Source organism: Microtus pennsylvanicus, chromosome 16 (genome assembly GCF_037038515.1).
Source record: "Microtus pennsylvanicus isolate mMicPen1 chromosome 16, mMicPen1.hap1, whole genome shotgun sequence".
NCBI lineage: Eukaryota > Metazoa > Chordata > Mammalia > Rodentia > Cricetidae > Microtus > Microtus pennsylvanicus.
In genome coordinates this window covers 44104508-44120659 of record NC_134594.1, presented here as the reverse complement: position 1 = coordinate 44120659, position 16152 = coordinate 44104508, and positions in this window count along the sequence as shown.

Genomic DNA, 16152 nt, shown 5'->3' with positions numbered 1-16152 from the left:
CTAACTACAAATTTGAGAGAGGGCTCTTCTTTAAATTGCAGAAAGAACTGAAGGGAAATTGGACAGGACTAAAACAGCCCAATTAAAAAAGGGGTACAGCCAGACCTTGGTGGTGCACAGTTTTAATCCCAGAACTTGGGAGGCAGAAGCAGGCAGATTTCTGTGTGTTTGAGGCCTACAAAGGGGGTTCCAAGACATCCAGGGCTGTTACACAGAGAAACTCTGTCTCTTAAAAAAAATGAAATAAAAAAAAAGACATAGAGCACAGATCTAAGCAGAGATTTCTCAAAAGATGAAACACAAGTGGCTGACGAACACTTTTTTAAAATGTTCACCATCCTGAGCCATAAGGGAAATGCAAATCAAAACTATTTTCAGATTTCATTTTATGCCAGTTAGAACAGCCAAGATCAATGAAACAAACGACAGCTCATCCTGGCAAGGCTACGGAGCAAGGGAACACTCATCCATTGCTGGTGGGAGTGCAAAAGTGTACAGCGACTGTGGAAAGCAGTGTGCTGTTGCCTTAGGAACTAGGACTGTATCTACCTCCGGATCCAGCAATGCTATTCTTGGTATATACCCAAAGGACTCTACATCCTACAAAAAAGACACATACTCATCCATCACTGTTCTACTTAGAATAGTCAGACACTGGAAACAGCCTAGATGTCCATCAACAAATCAATGAATAATAAAAAGGGTGCGTTAACACAATAGAACATTAATTAGCTGTTAAAAATTGAAATTATGAAATAAACAGGCAAATGAATGGAACTAGAAAAGAAATCCACTCTGAGTAAAGAAACCCTGATCCAAAGAAACAATCATGGTGGGTATTATCTTATATGTGGATATGAAATTTATGCCCTTGAAAGGCATGCTACAATTCATATAGCCACAAACATTAGGTATAGAATAAGAAACTAGGGGAGAAGGGGAAGATCTCCTAGGGAACGGGAAATAGGATACACAGTCGTAGAGAGATTGTGGGAAGGCTGGAAGGATTAAACAAAGAGAAGGAAAGAAGAGAGTGGTAAAGAAGGGAACAGAGAAGGGACATCTAACACTACAGACCATTTGAGGGTTCATATTGAAACCTACTACAGTAGACCGTTCTTGAGATATATAAATATATCAAAGAAATCTAAATGGAATCACAAGTAACAGGAAAGAAAAACAAACAATAGGACATCTCTTGCTGCCAAACAAAACCCCGAATGCCAGAAATGTTACACATAATGGAGTTGTTAGGCAAAGGGGCCTCTGAAATCCCCAAACAACTCAGGCAATTGGAAAGGCTTTTGGTTGTTCCCACAAAGCTGGAGGTAATGTTACTGCTGAAAATGACATCTACATAATTCATTGAACACGGGAAGTCGAGCTGGTGCCTGCTAGAGACTTCACCCCTGCTAACTAGTGTTCACAGCACTGGAAGTTACTCTGTACACTACCAGAAGAGAAAAGTAAGCAGTAACCCAGCCACAAACTCTTCAATCTCCACTGGTGTCCTGCCTGCAAGATATACTAGTGCAATAGAGGCACAGAAGTTGTGGGGTAACCAACCAACACATGATTGAATTTAAAGCTCATTCCTTGGGGTGGAACCCATGTCTGAAATTGCTCTGGTGGTGAAGAACCTGAGGCTGTATAAGCCATGCACCTAGCAGACAATCAAATACTATTATGCTAAAGAATAAAGCAATAAAATGGCTCCCAAGAACATTCTCCCTTATCATAATCATGACATACACAGCCAACCTCAGAGAAACTTTCTCCTGCAGTAGACGGGAACAAATAGAGAAAGCCACAACTGGACAAAGTGCAGGGACTCTCAGGGCTAAAGGGGATGTCTCCAGAGAATCCCTCCTGTAGGGCTCAGGAAACGATGCTGAAGAGGTGACAGAGTGATGGTGAGAGTCAGTGGGGATGGAAGACTCTGGGAAAACAAGGCCTTCCAGACACAATGAGACTCATGTTCATATGAACTCACAGAGACTGTAGCAGCACACACAGGGGCTGCAGGACTCCAAGCAAGTAGGGTCACAGAACTGAAAGGCAAAGTAGACACAAGCCTTTATCCTGTACTAAGAAGCCATCTCCAACTGATAATTGCTTGCAAAGACAATAGTAGTTTCTCCAATGAAGTCCCACTGAGTGTACAAACCACTTGTAAGGGCAGGCTGCAGGCCAAGGGATGGCCAACACAAAATGAACTCAATAATATTTTAGGAGACTTTTTGCCTCATACTAGTTTGTTTGGGCATGTTTATTTTGTTGATAGTGTGTGTGTGTGTGTGTGTGTGTGTGTGTGTGTGTCTGTCTGTCTGTCTGTCTGTCTGTCTGTTTATGTGTGTAGATATGTGGGTGTGTATCTATGTGTTTCTTGTGTTTTTTTCTTTATTCTGTTTATTGTTTGTTTTGTTTTATTTTTATTTCTTTGCCTTTTAATTTGCCTGTTTGTTTTCTAAAAAGAGAGGGAAAGAACTTGTGAAGTTAGATAGGTGAAGAGGAAGGGAGGATCTCAGAAGAGATGAGGAAGGGGAAATATTGATGAGAATATTCGTGTAAAAATATTTTAATAGTAAATAAATAAAGTCATAAAAAACATTCTACCTAGCAAAGGAAAGAAAAAGAGAATATATAGTATAGAAAAATTATCTTCAATAAAAATTAACCCCAAAATTTCATCATATTATTTTTACTTCATTTAGTGTGTGCTGTTATAACCCCCATCTCTTCTTCCTTATGCCTGGTGTCTAGTACTCATGAAATTTTTAAATATCCTTTCAACAGAGTTCATAATAATCATCTATAGGAGGGTTTGTATGTCAAGAGCTGCTCAAATGTAATCAGAAGTAGTAACTCCATTTCTAAAAGTAACATCACTTAAGTATCAGTAAATGTTTTATTTCATTTCCCTGAATGTAAGAAACATAAAGGAAGGAAATCAAGATAGCATTGGCGTGTATCAATAGGCACTGATTGCTGATTCGCCAGGCTCAGTGAGCCTGTTGTCTGCAGCAGCTCTGCTTTAGGAGAGAAGTCGAAATCAGGTTTCCTTTCTGTCTCGTTCTGAGGCCGGGCCAACAGAATCAGCTTTTACCTAAGCCATAGTCTCTGCCAAACCAGAACTTAGAGGCATTCCAAAGAGCGAGCAAGAACAACCAGTTTCCTAAGGTATGGTGCACAGCTGTCTGCACTGAGCAGCTTCACCTCCTCGGCCACACTGTGCTGATCAAAGTAAATCACGTGATAAGAAGGTGGATACTCCCTACACAGGAACTAGGAGTTTATGTTTTCTAAACAATAACCTAAAATACCAATGCAATAAGAAGCCATTCAGCTAAACTGTGGAGTAAGCAAAAGCGTTGTGCTGGAGGGCAATTAAGATTTCCCAGGAAAGGTGTCTACAAACTTTCCTGTAGTGTGGTGATATTATATAATGTATATTCTGCTTGCTTGTTGTATTATCATTGCTGAGAAGATTCACTTCCTCTTCCCCGACTTGGAAGTCGATGATTTCCAAGAGGGCTCATCAGCGAACTACAAAATCTAGGCAATGCAACAACACAAGCAACATGTATTATTAAAGTCATAGAGTGGAATGAAGATATGAAACCTTTCTCTTTTCCAAATGCTACAGCTTTGTTGTGTGGGAAATCCTAAGAAACCTCTGCAAGCAGCAGTAGTTAAATTAATTTAACAAATCCATAGACAACAATATGGGCATATAGTTTTTCTACATGAAAGCGAAATGAGTTTCTAAGTGGAATAAATCCATTCCATTTTAAAATTGCATCCAAAACTTTAAATGCTTAAAGATATTTTTACTAAACAGGTGCAAATCTATGAAACTTTGCTGAAAGGAACAAAAGAACATCTCAGGCAATTCCAAGACCAGTCATAGTCATGAATAATAATGCAACATAATTAAGTTAATGACTTACCCAAAGGTGATCTATGAGTTCAACACAAAACAAGTGATGCATTCCAGTAGCATTTTTATAATCTGGAAACCTCATTATAAAACTTTTCTATAAATGCAAATGGAAAAGACTTCCACTAAAATATATAGCAGTTTTATTCATATTATAACTAAAGGCAACATAAACGTTCATGAACAGAAATGAGTACATGTTATATACAATACAATGAAACTTTTCTCAGCTACTTTTCTAAGTTTATTACCCATATATTACTCTAAATAGGAAAAAAAATAGTAACATACCAGGTGAATGGAGCTAGACACAAAGAGTACAAGTTTGAAGATTCTATGCATAGTAAGATCTACTGGTTGAACTAATTTATTCAGTTACTGCTAAGAGGCAATGTTGAAAATGTTATTCATCTTGATTCACCGGGTCATTTTATAAGTGTACACATGATTTAAAAGTCAATGAACTGTTTTCTAAAAGTGGACAATAATTAATATTGACAAAAAAGACAGAAAATATTCACCATTATTTGTTGCTGCTTATTTCATACTATATATTAATACTTGATGATAATTAATAAACTATGCCAGGCACAGTAATAAATACTTTACCATCATAAATATTTTTAAACAGTGATGGAGAACTTCATTACTTGAAAATATACCAAAGGATTTTTCAAGCCTGTTTCAGGGTGATTACAATCCTCATAAAACATTTAAACACTGCCTATGCAAATGTTTTTATTATCGTTTTAAAAAATTAATCTAATTATTGTAAGATTAAGTCGTCTAAACTAGGCAACCTAGCTATTAAGTAGATTAGGAAACCCAGTTTGAGATTTCTGTGAACCTGCAGTTTTCTGTATTCTAAAAAATATATATTTTTGAATAATTGTCAAAACTGGAAATTGGTGAGGACCCTTCTCCCCCCGTGGAACTTTTACAAAAAGAGGCCAACCTAGCTGACTCATGGCTGCTTAGCTTTGTTCTCCTTTAGCTGTGTTTTGTAAATGACTAGTCTGTCTCATTTGGAACTCACACTGGAAAGAACAACTGCCTCCTATGGACTGTATTTATCTTGGGTGGTTAATGATCCTGAAGCCATCATCCACCAAGGTTACAGCTCAGGGAACTCTTCCAAAGCACCCATTAAGAGGGTTTTTTTCCCTGCCTTCAGAAGAAAGCTCCCTATGAACTCTTGCCTTCTGACTCATCTGCCTAGTCCAGCACATTACACTGTGCCCTAAAGGCAACCCATCATCCCCTTGCCAGAAATCCAGTTGAAGCCATGAGCTTATTTCTCCTGGGAGAGATGTTTCATACCCCTCAAGCAATCTCCTGGAAATTTTGAATGTTTTTCTCCTTGTATGAGCACTTTTTATTTAAAACGAAGCAAAGCATATATTTTCTTTACCAGATGTTTTCTTCATCATTGTACATTTGCTGTGAGTAATACATATAGAAGACTAAGTTTGCCTCTCTCCTTACCCTACTGTGTGTGTGTGTGTGTGTGTGTGTGTGTGTGTGTGTGTGTGTGTGAGAGAGAGAGAGAGAGAGAGAGAGAGAGAGAGAGAGAGAGAGATATGACAGAGACAGAGATAAGGGAAAAAGACAAGCAGGGAGAAGATAGGGAAAGGGGATGAAAAGGAGAGCCACTGAAACTGTTGGGTTGTTTGATCTAGTACACTGTTCAATAATTCCTAATCCATGACAGCTGAGACTACTTCCAGATTGCCATTTCCCTTGCAGACAAAGGAGGGAAGGAGGCCAGAAAGTAATTTACTTCAGGCAATAGCAGAATCTTCTGTGTTAAAGGCGTATTTTATGGAAAGCTACATTTATAATATCAATAACCTCATGGCATATAAAAATGCAAGATGATTTTCACATAATGCCATAAACATAAAATGCCTTCTTCCATGATACTCATGTTGGAATCCCCAGAACCTATGAATATGCTCCTTCGCATGGAGAAAAGGGGATTTGCAGATGTTATCAAATTAATCATGTGGAGATGGAGATTTTGCTAGGTTGTCCCATGGACCTGTGCTCATATAGGTCCCTAGAAGAGAGGGGGAAGCATAGTAAACACATGCAGATTGAAGATGTTGACTTGCAGGCAGAGGAGACTTGAGTCCAGATAGTCAACAGAGACCGGAAGAAACAGATGATCAGGTGTTCCCGGGCAGCAACGAGAAGGGTGCCGTCCTGTCAACACTGTGGTTCTAGTACAGAGAGATTTTTACACTTGGAATTATAAAATAATACATTTGTGTTGGGTTAAGCCAGTCAAGTTATGGCACCCTGCTTTGACAGCAACAGAAGACTAGAGTGTGTGGGATAGAAATATGGAGTCCTTGACCCCTGCTTTCATTCATATGTGAGCCTCTGTTTGGTAGTCTCCATGGTCTGTGACTTCTGCTGTGAGAAGATGCGCTTGACTGCCTCAGGGCTCGGTCATTACCGGAGCAGCACTTGTCTTCTCCCTCACTAGAAAAGGGTCATTTTCTGGCAGTGTTTGGAGTTTATAAATTTTAAGGAATTAGCTTTGATAGTATTTGGGCTCTTGGGTAGGAGGCCCCAGTTCAAAGTTAGTAGCTAATATTTATTGAATTAGCATGAGAACAAAATGACTGCGTAAGGATTATTTGATGAAGAACAAAAGATGTCTGTTATCTAATCACTGGACCAGGTCTCAGAGGTCCTTTTAATTTCTGTAGATCTAAATATGTCACACTTCCGAACAAATGCAAGTTTAATGGGGAGTGGTTTACATCACGAAGCATGTAGTGTTGAGGCCAATGGCCTGTGGAAGAAGGAACACAAGAAATCTACACACTGATGGTACCAAGGGTTTAGGTTCTGACATCTCTGACTCTAATACTGAACTTTGATGTCTCAGCTAGAAGGTTTCAAAAACATCCCTTGATATTTGTGTATTATTTTTATCTTACACTGCATGGAGAATTGAATGTATTTACCACTAAAGCTTTTGTGAGAATAAAAAAAAATGTATGAACAAAAGAATGAAGCTTGGATTCTTCTGGGAGAGCAAGTCGCCATGATATAAACTCTAGTCTGCAATACTACAAAGAAAGTGATTTTACTTTTAATAAAAAGTAGAATGTGTTCGTAGAATGCTAAAGTAAAATAATTCTAATTTGCACAGAGAAAAGTAAGAGACAATGTTGTCAACACAGCAACTCATACCACATACTGGGCTAGCTTACTCCTGTTCACAGACCGACAATATTAGTTGGGCCATTAATACTAATACGCTACTGGATATCACTTAAAGAAATGAGATTAAAGGGCTCAAACACAGCAGGAATGTAAGATGGCAGTAGAATAGGGGCAAGACCCTTGACTAGACTGTGTCTTAGGCCACCCTCACAGAAGACTATAACAAGTTCACCTGCCTTTTAAGACACTGCTATTTCTAAACAGTTCAAGTCTTGAATATCTCATATCTTAGTGAGGATTTCTACTGTTGTGATAAAACACCATGACCATAAAGAGTTTATTTCTGCTTATAACACTCAGGACACACTCTATTGCTAAGGAAAATCAGGGTAGAAATTCCAGCAGGGCAGGAACTTGGAGGCAGTAGCTGATGCAGAGATCGTGGAGAAGCACTACTTACTGGCTACTTGCTGCTCCCATGGCTTACCCAACCTGCCTTTTATAGAACCCAGGCCCACCAGCCACAGGGAGCCACTGCGTACAGTTGGCTGTGTTCTCTCTCATCGATCCTCGGTCAAGACAATGTCCACAGGATTGCTCACAAACCAGTCTAGTGGAGTTAGTCTATCAATAGAGATTCCCTCTTCCAAAATCACTGTAGCCTGGGTCAAGCTGACATAAAACTAGCCAGCGTGTCTCAGTGGAAAGCTGGCATTAAGCCAGTATTCGGTAGTGAGGGTAGGTGTTTAGTTACTCCTCCATTTCTGCGATGAAACACCATGACCAAAAGCAACTATGGAAGTGTTTACTTTGGATTAAGGTTCCAGCGAGAGTCAATGAGTGGATGGTGTATATTGCAGCAGGCAGCCAGAGCAGGGAGCTGAGAAATCACATTTCCAACCATAAAGAGGTCGCTGAAAAAAACTGTAAGGAGGGAGAGGCTGTGAACTCCTAAAGCCTACCACCGCCCAGTGATTTACTTCCTCTAGAAAGGAAACAGCACCACCAACCAGGTGCCAAGTAATCAAATGCAATTCAAATGGTACTTGCCATTCAAAACACCATGGTAGAATCAGATTGAATGCTTCAGGAACATTTGACAGAAATCTTAAAAATCTTGACTTTGGAAACTATTCTCTATTTCACAAATTACTTCCAATAATACAAAACTGTAAAAAACATGACTGGGAGGGTACATACCAATGATTTAATTTACAGGATTAGAGTAATATGAGGTTATTGGAAGTTTTTATGCATTCTTTAAAAAGTATTATATCTTATTTCCAATAAAGATTGGAAGAAATCTTTCATAAATTAGAATTTATCATTGCTTACAATATAACACTAATAAATATATATAAGTATATATATCAATATATCAAAAATACACAAGAAAATAAGGAAACAGATAATAGAGGGAAAAGGAGAAGAAAATATACATAGAAAAGGAAGAAGGCAGGAACAGAAGAGGGGAAGAATGAACAGAGGGATGAACAACTTGTTGGATTATTAGGAATAGATAATTACATGATTATGTCCAGTACGGGAGAACATTACAAAGCAGGTATTCTGAGCAAGAATGGTACTACTTTTTAAATGTCACAATAAAAAAAAAACAGTTCAAAGGAAAACCAAACATGACCAGAAATACAAGGGGAAGAGTGGGAGTGCCATTTCGAGACTATTAGACCAGGAGAGGAGAGCATACCCAGGCATGCCACAGGTAAAAATTGATCCACGTGGCGGTCTAAAGGAGAGAGTATCAGGCCCATTACAAAAAGGAAGAACACATAGGAACACATGTTTCTCAAGTACAAAGAGATAAATACAACAGACAGCCAAGTGCATCCGCTACGGCTCCCGGTTGTCTAAGTGCTTTCACATGTTGTACGTATCTTGAAATAGCATGATGACCCTTTCTGTAGGCATTACTATGTGCTGGCTTTATAATTCTCATTCATTCACTAAATGAATACATTGAGAAATTTGGGGTAATCAAAAAGTCATAGTCACAATCAGCACTGAATTTTGAGCCAGTCCCCAGAGAACCATACTCAAAAACGTTTGCTGTTCACACTACCAAAGGTACTGCTCCCCCAAAACTAAAGGGCACAGTTTTACGTCAGGAATCTTGTGTGAGTCACTTGTGTTAAACTTGAGCAAAGCATTCATTGCACCCTCCTCCCAACAAAAAAAAAAATGAAGTGAGATTGAAGGTAGAAAATATTTAACACTCAAACAGGAATCCCCAACCATACAGAAGCTCAACATACATGTACTGCTACTCACATGACCCTGAGTGGATTCTAGTGTGTTCATGTGTGTGTTTCCACTTAGGATATTGTAATTTCTGAATATCTCTAAAGTGAATTAAACGGCAATGTGCAAATTCCCCTAGAGAGAGAAACCTTATTTACTTATTTATATCACATAATAAAATTTTTTGGAGAGAAGAGATATATGCTCATGGGATAGTGGAAAATGTAATCACAATTATGTTCCAACTGGATAAGCAATAGACGGAACCGTGCCTAGCTACCCAATTAGCCATGATCATCAAAGTCTAGTTACTCTCTTAGCATAATTGTTCATATTTTTTTGTAGGAACATATGGAGCGACTGTAGACAGCACTGGCTGACAATTAAAATCTGAATGATCATAGTGCTTCAAGATGTCTGCTCACTAATTAGAAAAGTGATGGAAGAGGCACAGTCTGCAAGTGTGTCAGGAGTCAGAGTTAACTAGTGTTGTGCTCTTCTCTCTGGAAGGTTATGGACCATTTCTCTAAAACATTATTAGAATTTCATCATCTCTTTCATGGGATTAAATCTGAGAACACAACTATAAAGCAATGATTTGTGTTTATAAGGGATTCACCCAAAGCATAATTGCAGATGTTTCCTATCGAGCAATGTAAAGCCAGGGGAAAATTCACTGCTGGAAATGCAGAGCGGCTGCCTTAGGTTGACATCTTCCTTTGCTCCATTTAGATGACTCTTCTGTCTGCCCTGACCTCCCAGGATCTCTAACAGTAAGGAGGGTATTTTAGGTTTAGTCTAAAATCTTGACGTTCCCATGAGCTGTTCTGTATGTGGGTTTAGGAATGAAAGTCTGTTTACCTCAAATGCTTCATTTTACCCACATACCTTTGTTATCTTTTGGAAAACACTTTTCACATCCGTTCTTTCCACCTCCAGCACAATTCTTCTTTGAATATTTCAATGTGTCTGTCGAGATGAGAATCAGTGTCCTCTAGGAAGTCAGTAAAAAAAGCCCAGGACAAGTTATAAGCTACCATGTATTCCCAAAAATTCCCCAAGAGAAATGTCTAAATCAATAGCCTAGAAAAGCAATAAAATGAATTGAGGGAAAGACTGGGCAAATGTGACCATTGTCTGTGACCATTTCCTTATTAGAGGAGAAACTCATGATCACCTCTCAGGCTGGACCAAAGAGATATGCAGAGTGTGTGCAAAGGCTGCTTGCTGATTCTGCCTGGGATGCACTCAATGGGTGTCCTGTCTCAAAGACTGCCTCAGTCTCCACTGTAGGTCTCACTAGAGTCATGAGACCAGGGAAGCACCAGCAGTATCCCGCTCACTGCCATCCTCTTCGCTTGGGAGTTTTCTCACTTTTCCTTAATGAATTTACTTTGGCACTTCTTAATCCTTGAACACGCTTTTTGTTTGTTTTGTTTTGTTTTTGTTTTCTTCAGAGCATTAGACATGAACTCAGAAGCTCCTTGCTTAGAAGAGCTTTGAGGATTGTGGTCATCTAGCCTCCTGGTTCACCCGATAAGAATACGGAAGCCAAGAGAGGCTTGGCTCTGCTCTAGAGATTTTTTGAGCAGAAGTGCAAAGGTGAAGAACAGGGCCCAGAAAGATAGCACAGGTCTGTAATTCCAGTGATCCCAAAGCTAAGGCAAGAGAAAAAAGGTCCATTGTGCTTTTAAAAACAAGTAAGCTCAGGTAACTCTGTCTCAAAACACTTAAAAAGAGCAGAAGTATGGGAGACTATTGTAGGGATGATAATCCATGCTGAACTCTACTCAGAAGAGAACAACGGTCATTACTAACTGTGGAAGATAGGCGAGTTCTGGAAAAGTAGGCAGGAGCATTGGTCCCAGTGGCAAGCATGGGGGCTCGCCCAGCTAGGCCCATAGTCACCACCAACTTTGTTGTGAACAACTTTGAACAGGGATGTAAGGCTTTGCAGACTTTGCCACACAACACCAAACCATGTGCTTCACTGTACCCACTTCAAAATGCTGCTTGTGTTCAAATCAGATGACCCACACAGTTCTCGTTGGCTAAGCCAAGCTCTTCTAACCAGCCAATAGGATGACTAAGAGCATAACTAGGTACCATAGGAGAGATTCACCCTAGGTCACACACACACACACACACACACACACACTCAAAAAAAACAGCAAAAAGTAAATAAATCCACAGGATTTCAAAATGCCGACAAAACATTGAGTAAATAATATAGCATAATTTTCGTAGTCTACAAGGACAACATCAAAGAAAACGCTGAAAAATATGTCAGATTTGATTCTTCATGCCTTACAGAATTCATGTGAAAAGAAGAGTATCCAGTGTGGTGGATAGATAGACCAACATGTAGTGTGTGGGAACTGTCATGTGTGAGTGTTTATGTGTGTGTATGTGTGTGTGTTAATGGTGATGTGGTTTGAGTTTAGCACTTAAGACAGACTAGCAAGCTACCACTGAGACACATCCTAAGCCCCTTCACTCAAATTTTATAATTGCTGTATTGTTGACAAAGGCCAAAGTATCTTAAAGAATTTAAAGGCATTTTAAATTCACCATCTATACCACCAAAGAAGATTATCTTCATGGGTTATATGATGTTTGCAAATTAACCAAACTAATCTCCATATGACCAAAGAGGAGTTTCATAACCAACACTAATTACCAGGTGATGAAAAAAGATGAACATTTTTAGCTCTCCATTGAATGCTTTAAATTAGAGCAAAACTCCAAAGGCCCACTTTGCATACGGTTAGGAAACAGCAAAATGATTTGCTGTTTCAAGGCAATAATGATGAAATCTGGCTGAGTGTGGAACGACCTGGGGAAATGAGCTAAATGCAGAGCCAGGGCTCTACTGTACAATACTGATTTTTTTTTAATTATAGCTCATGGGCTCAAGTATACAACACATCTAATGCCTTCTTCAGTAATTGGATATTCTTGCTATCCATCCCCAGGCAGATCTCTTTGAAATCATGTGATTTTCTTCTCATGTGAGATTTATAATGGGAGGGCTAATACCAAAGTAGGATTCAAGTGTTCTGAAAAGCCACTTAAATATCTTACTGAACTAAATATATGACAATAATTCATATGCCTGGAAAAATCCATAGAAAACACTTTTCCCTCCTGAACTAGCATCCATACACCTCTAATAATTGAAATGCTTACAAAAACATCTCTAGTAGTCTTTGAAGGGATATATAAGGATTTATTAACAGTTCTAATGTGAAATATTAGTGTGTATTTATTAGGATCTTTTTCTGGGAAGATGTGGCTTCATATCAGCCTTGAGAAATTACAGATAAGAGTTTAAAGCACTAAATTCAGCAAAAAGATGGATTTAAAGGCCACAGATAAACACAGCACTAACCCCGTAAGAACTGCTACATATTATCTAAAGGACAAGAAGAAACAAAGGGGGACTGGAGACACCAGAGTGACTTGTCCACAAGAACTCTGGGAACTCTGGAGTGTTCTGCATTGCCCTCACCTGAGGTGCCCCAACACAATGTGACATGGAGAAACTTCTATTTGAAAGGTTTTTGGATAAAGAAATGAGGTTTAATCCTCCCTACTCCAGTTGAAGAGCCTCACCGATGGAGTCTTTGTGGATTATTTTATTTTCATTATATCATTTAAGGTGTTGGGGTACTAAAAATACTTTCATGATTACACTCCATTATCACCTGTGTTTTTTTAGTAAAACATGACATTATTCAACTATGCGTTAACCTATTGTAGAAGACTGAAACTACATAGATAAGCAAGATTCTTCAGTCCAGTGGGATAACATTAGTCCAAAATAACTTAGATTCTATGAATAACTAAAATAAAGGGGTTGAAGGATTCAAAGATAAAATAATAAGGAGGTTTGATTTGTACAAGAGGCATAAAGTACTCAATAAATGTACACATTATTGTATGTTATTTTTAAATACATAGAAGCCAAAAAAGTAATATCTGTGATCCGATACATGCCATGTACATGCATTTATTACTATGCTGTCCCCCATAATATGTACAGAAGTAAAAATAAAAATGTCAAGTCAGTCATATATTGAATGTCTGTGGGTAAACAAGTCATTTAATAAAACAGTTTGAAATTAATCATTTAAAGTATAAATACAAAATTATGAAAAAATAAACTAGCAGCAGACAGAAATACTGTCTGAATACAAGCTAATAACACAGAAACCAAAGACTAATGAAAACAGCCATGCAATTACAAATTCTAAAAATTAAGATAAAGACCCAAAGTAACAAACAAAATCCAGTACTCAAGATGACATAAAACTATGATTGATTTTTTTTGCGGTAGTAGATTATTATATGAACCTCACTTCAAAACATAAAGAGCCAAAATGTAAATACATATCCAAACAAACAAAATGCAAAGGCTCACCCCAAACTCTGGCACATTCCATATAATTCATACACTTGCCAGACTGAAATAGCAGAGATATGAAAAGAGAAAGGAGTAGAAGAGAAGAAAAGAAAGGAAAATAAGAGATAAAGAAAGGAGCAAGGGGGAAGAAGAGTAAGAAGGTCTCTGTCAGCATGACTATTTGGGATTTGACTTTTAGCTAGACACACAAAGATCTCCCAACGAGTGCTCAAATAAGCCAGAACTGTCCTGCTCTGTAGCTGAAGCATGGGCTGGCTCAACTCTGTGCTCTGACATCTCCAAAGCCTGCCCTTGTCTTTGTAGTCTAAGATGAGGTATATATAGATCTGAGTCAGCAGAGGAAAAAATAACAGGTAAAAACAATAAATAAAATATATGACACTGACGATTTCTGCGAAAATATCATGAAGATATATCTGCCCACACAAAGAATATCCATGCTTGGAATGTAAGCAAAGTGGCACTAAAATTGGCGAGGAAGGAGGGATTATACAGTAAAGTGTCAGAGACAAGTGGTCATTCACCCAGAAACTAAACAAATTATGCCATGTTTTTCTGTCATTAATAGAAATGAATATCAGTTCCAATAGGGAAATATAAAGCCTTTTGTTCTAATTTTAAGCTTTTGAAGTGACTAGGCGTCATGTTGCCCAGGCTGCCCTCTAACCTTCACACTGGCCCCTCCTGCCTCAGCCAGGGTAGTGGGCACATTTCGCCCTTCACATTTGAGACATAATCCCCAAAGTATGCAGAGTCCGTACATATTGTATCATCTAACCAGCAGCCAGGTACCTAAAACCGATCCCAAACTGCCTTTTATTGGTCAGGATTTTAGCAGCTGGAACAAAGGCTCTTCTGGGTCATCTAAGGAAGTGATCCACACTTAGCGGTGCCTTCTATAAAAGAGCTACAGGCACGGAACTTGAAATGAGTTATCAAGAGTCACTTACAAGGTCAAATTCTGCTGCCAAGAAAGAAACTACTTATGACACTTATAGAATTAAGAAATTATTGACTTCTGAGCCACATGGCCTCTGCCCTGATCTGAAAGCGTGGATCATAATGCCCATTTGTGAGTTAGAAATCCGATTCTATACCTGACCCAGGACAAAGACACCGCTGTGCTTCTTCACAGATCCGTAACCTCAGCTCTCCAGAATGACTCAGTTCCAACTCTGAGACACCTAGGAGCTACAGAATCTTGGTCAGATGAGTCACATTAAAAGAAATGTAGGGTGTGTATAAAATGCACCAGTAAGAAAGGTTTGGCCCATGAAAGTGTTTAGACCACTTTCTAGACAGCCCCATCGCCAACAGCACCTTCACAAGCGGAGGGCGGCAGAACCATAGATAGAACCAAAGATACCAAACACTAAGAAAAAGTATGGACAAATTTGATAATTTATTCACATGAAAAGAACTTATTTAAACCTCCTAGCTATAGAGAATTGGCCCGTACAATTGTAAGGGCAGGCACAGCAGCAGTGTGGACAAGTGGGCAAGAGCTCACATTGCAGTCATGAACTGGCTGTCCATGGGGCAAACTTGCAAATCAAAACCTCACGGATGATTTCTGCTAAACCTAAGGCAAAATTTCTTTTCTAAGATGCATTAGTCTTTGGTCTAAAGTCTTCAATTAATTGAACAGTGTGTGTGTGTGTGTGTGTGTGTGTGTGTGTGTGTGTGTGTATGTGTGTGTGTATTTGTGTGACAAAGAGAAACTACATGCACACACATACACACACACATATACTGATGATAACATTTTATTTAAAATTAGATGGTGATCAACTCTACAAATCCTTTCACCACAAGACCTAAAATAGAATATAGCCGGACAGCAAAGCCAACTCACCAAGATAATATACAACTTTAATAACCACAGATAGAAAATCTCCATATAATGGTACAAAAGAAATTATATGAATTTGTTTTGCTTCAAAACCTCAGCAACATTTTTAAGGAATTTATACAACTATTTAAAAGGTTTTTATATAAAAGGGCATTGAATATAAAAATAAACAATCTGAATCCCAAACAGATTTGAAAATAAAAAAAAGATGAAATATAAAGGAAAAGGCCTGGATATTACTGTGGATGAATTATTATAAGTCTTAGATGTTTACAAGGACAATTGTGCCCCAACTTCATTATGGCAATCAGATCTCTTGCATGGTAATTAGATTTGTGTTCAATAATGCCAACTAAAGCTAAGCAGAAAATTACCACAGACTGGTCAGAGAAACAGAATCTAGGAGACTTCCACTCGAATGGTGCAAATGATTAAATACAATTTAATATATGTCCAATCACTGAGCATTAAATACCCGGCCTAGACTGCTTTCCA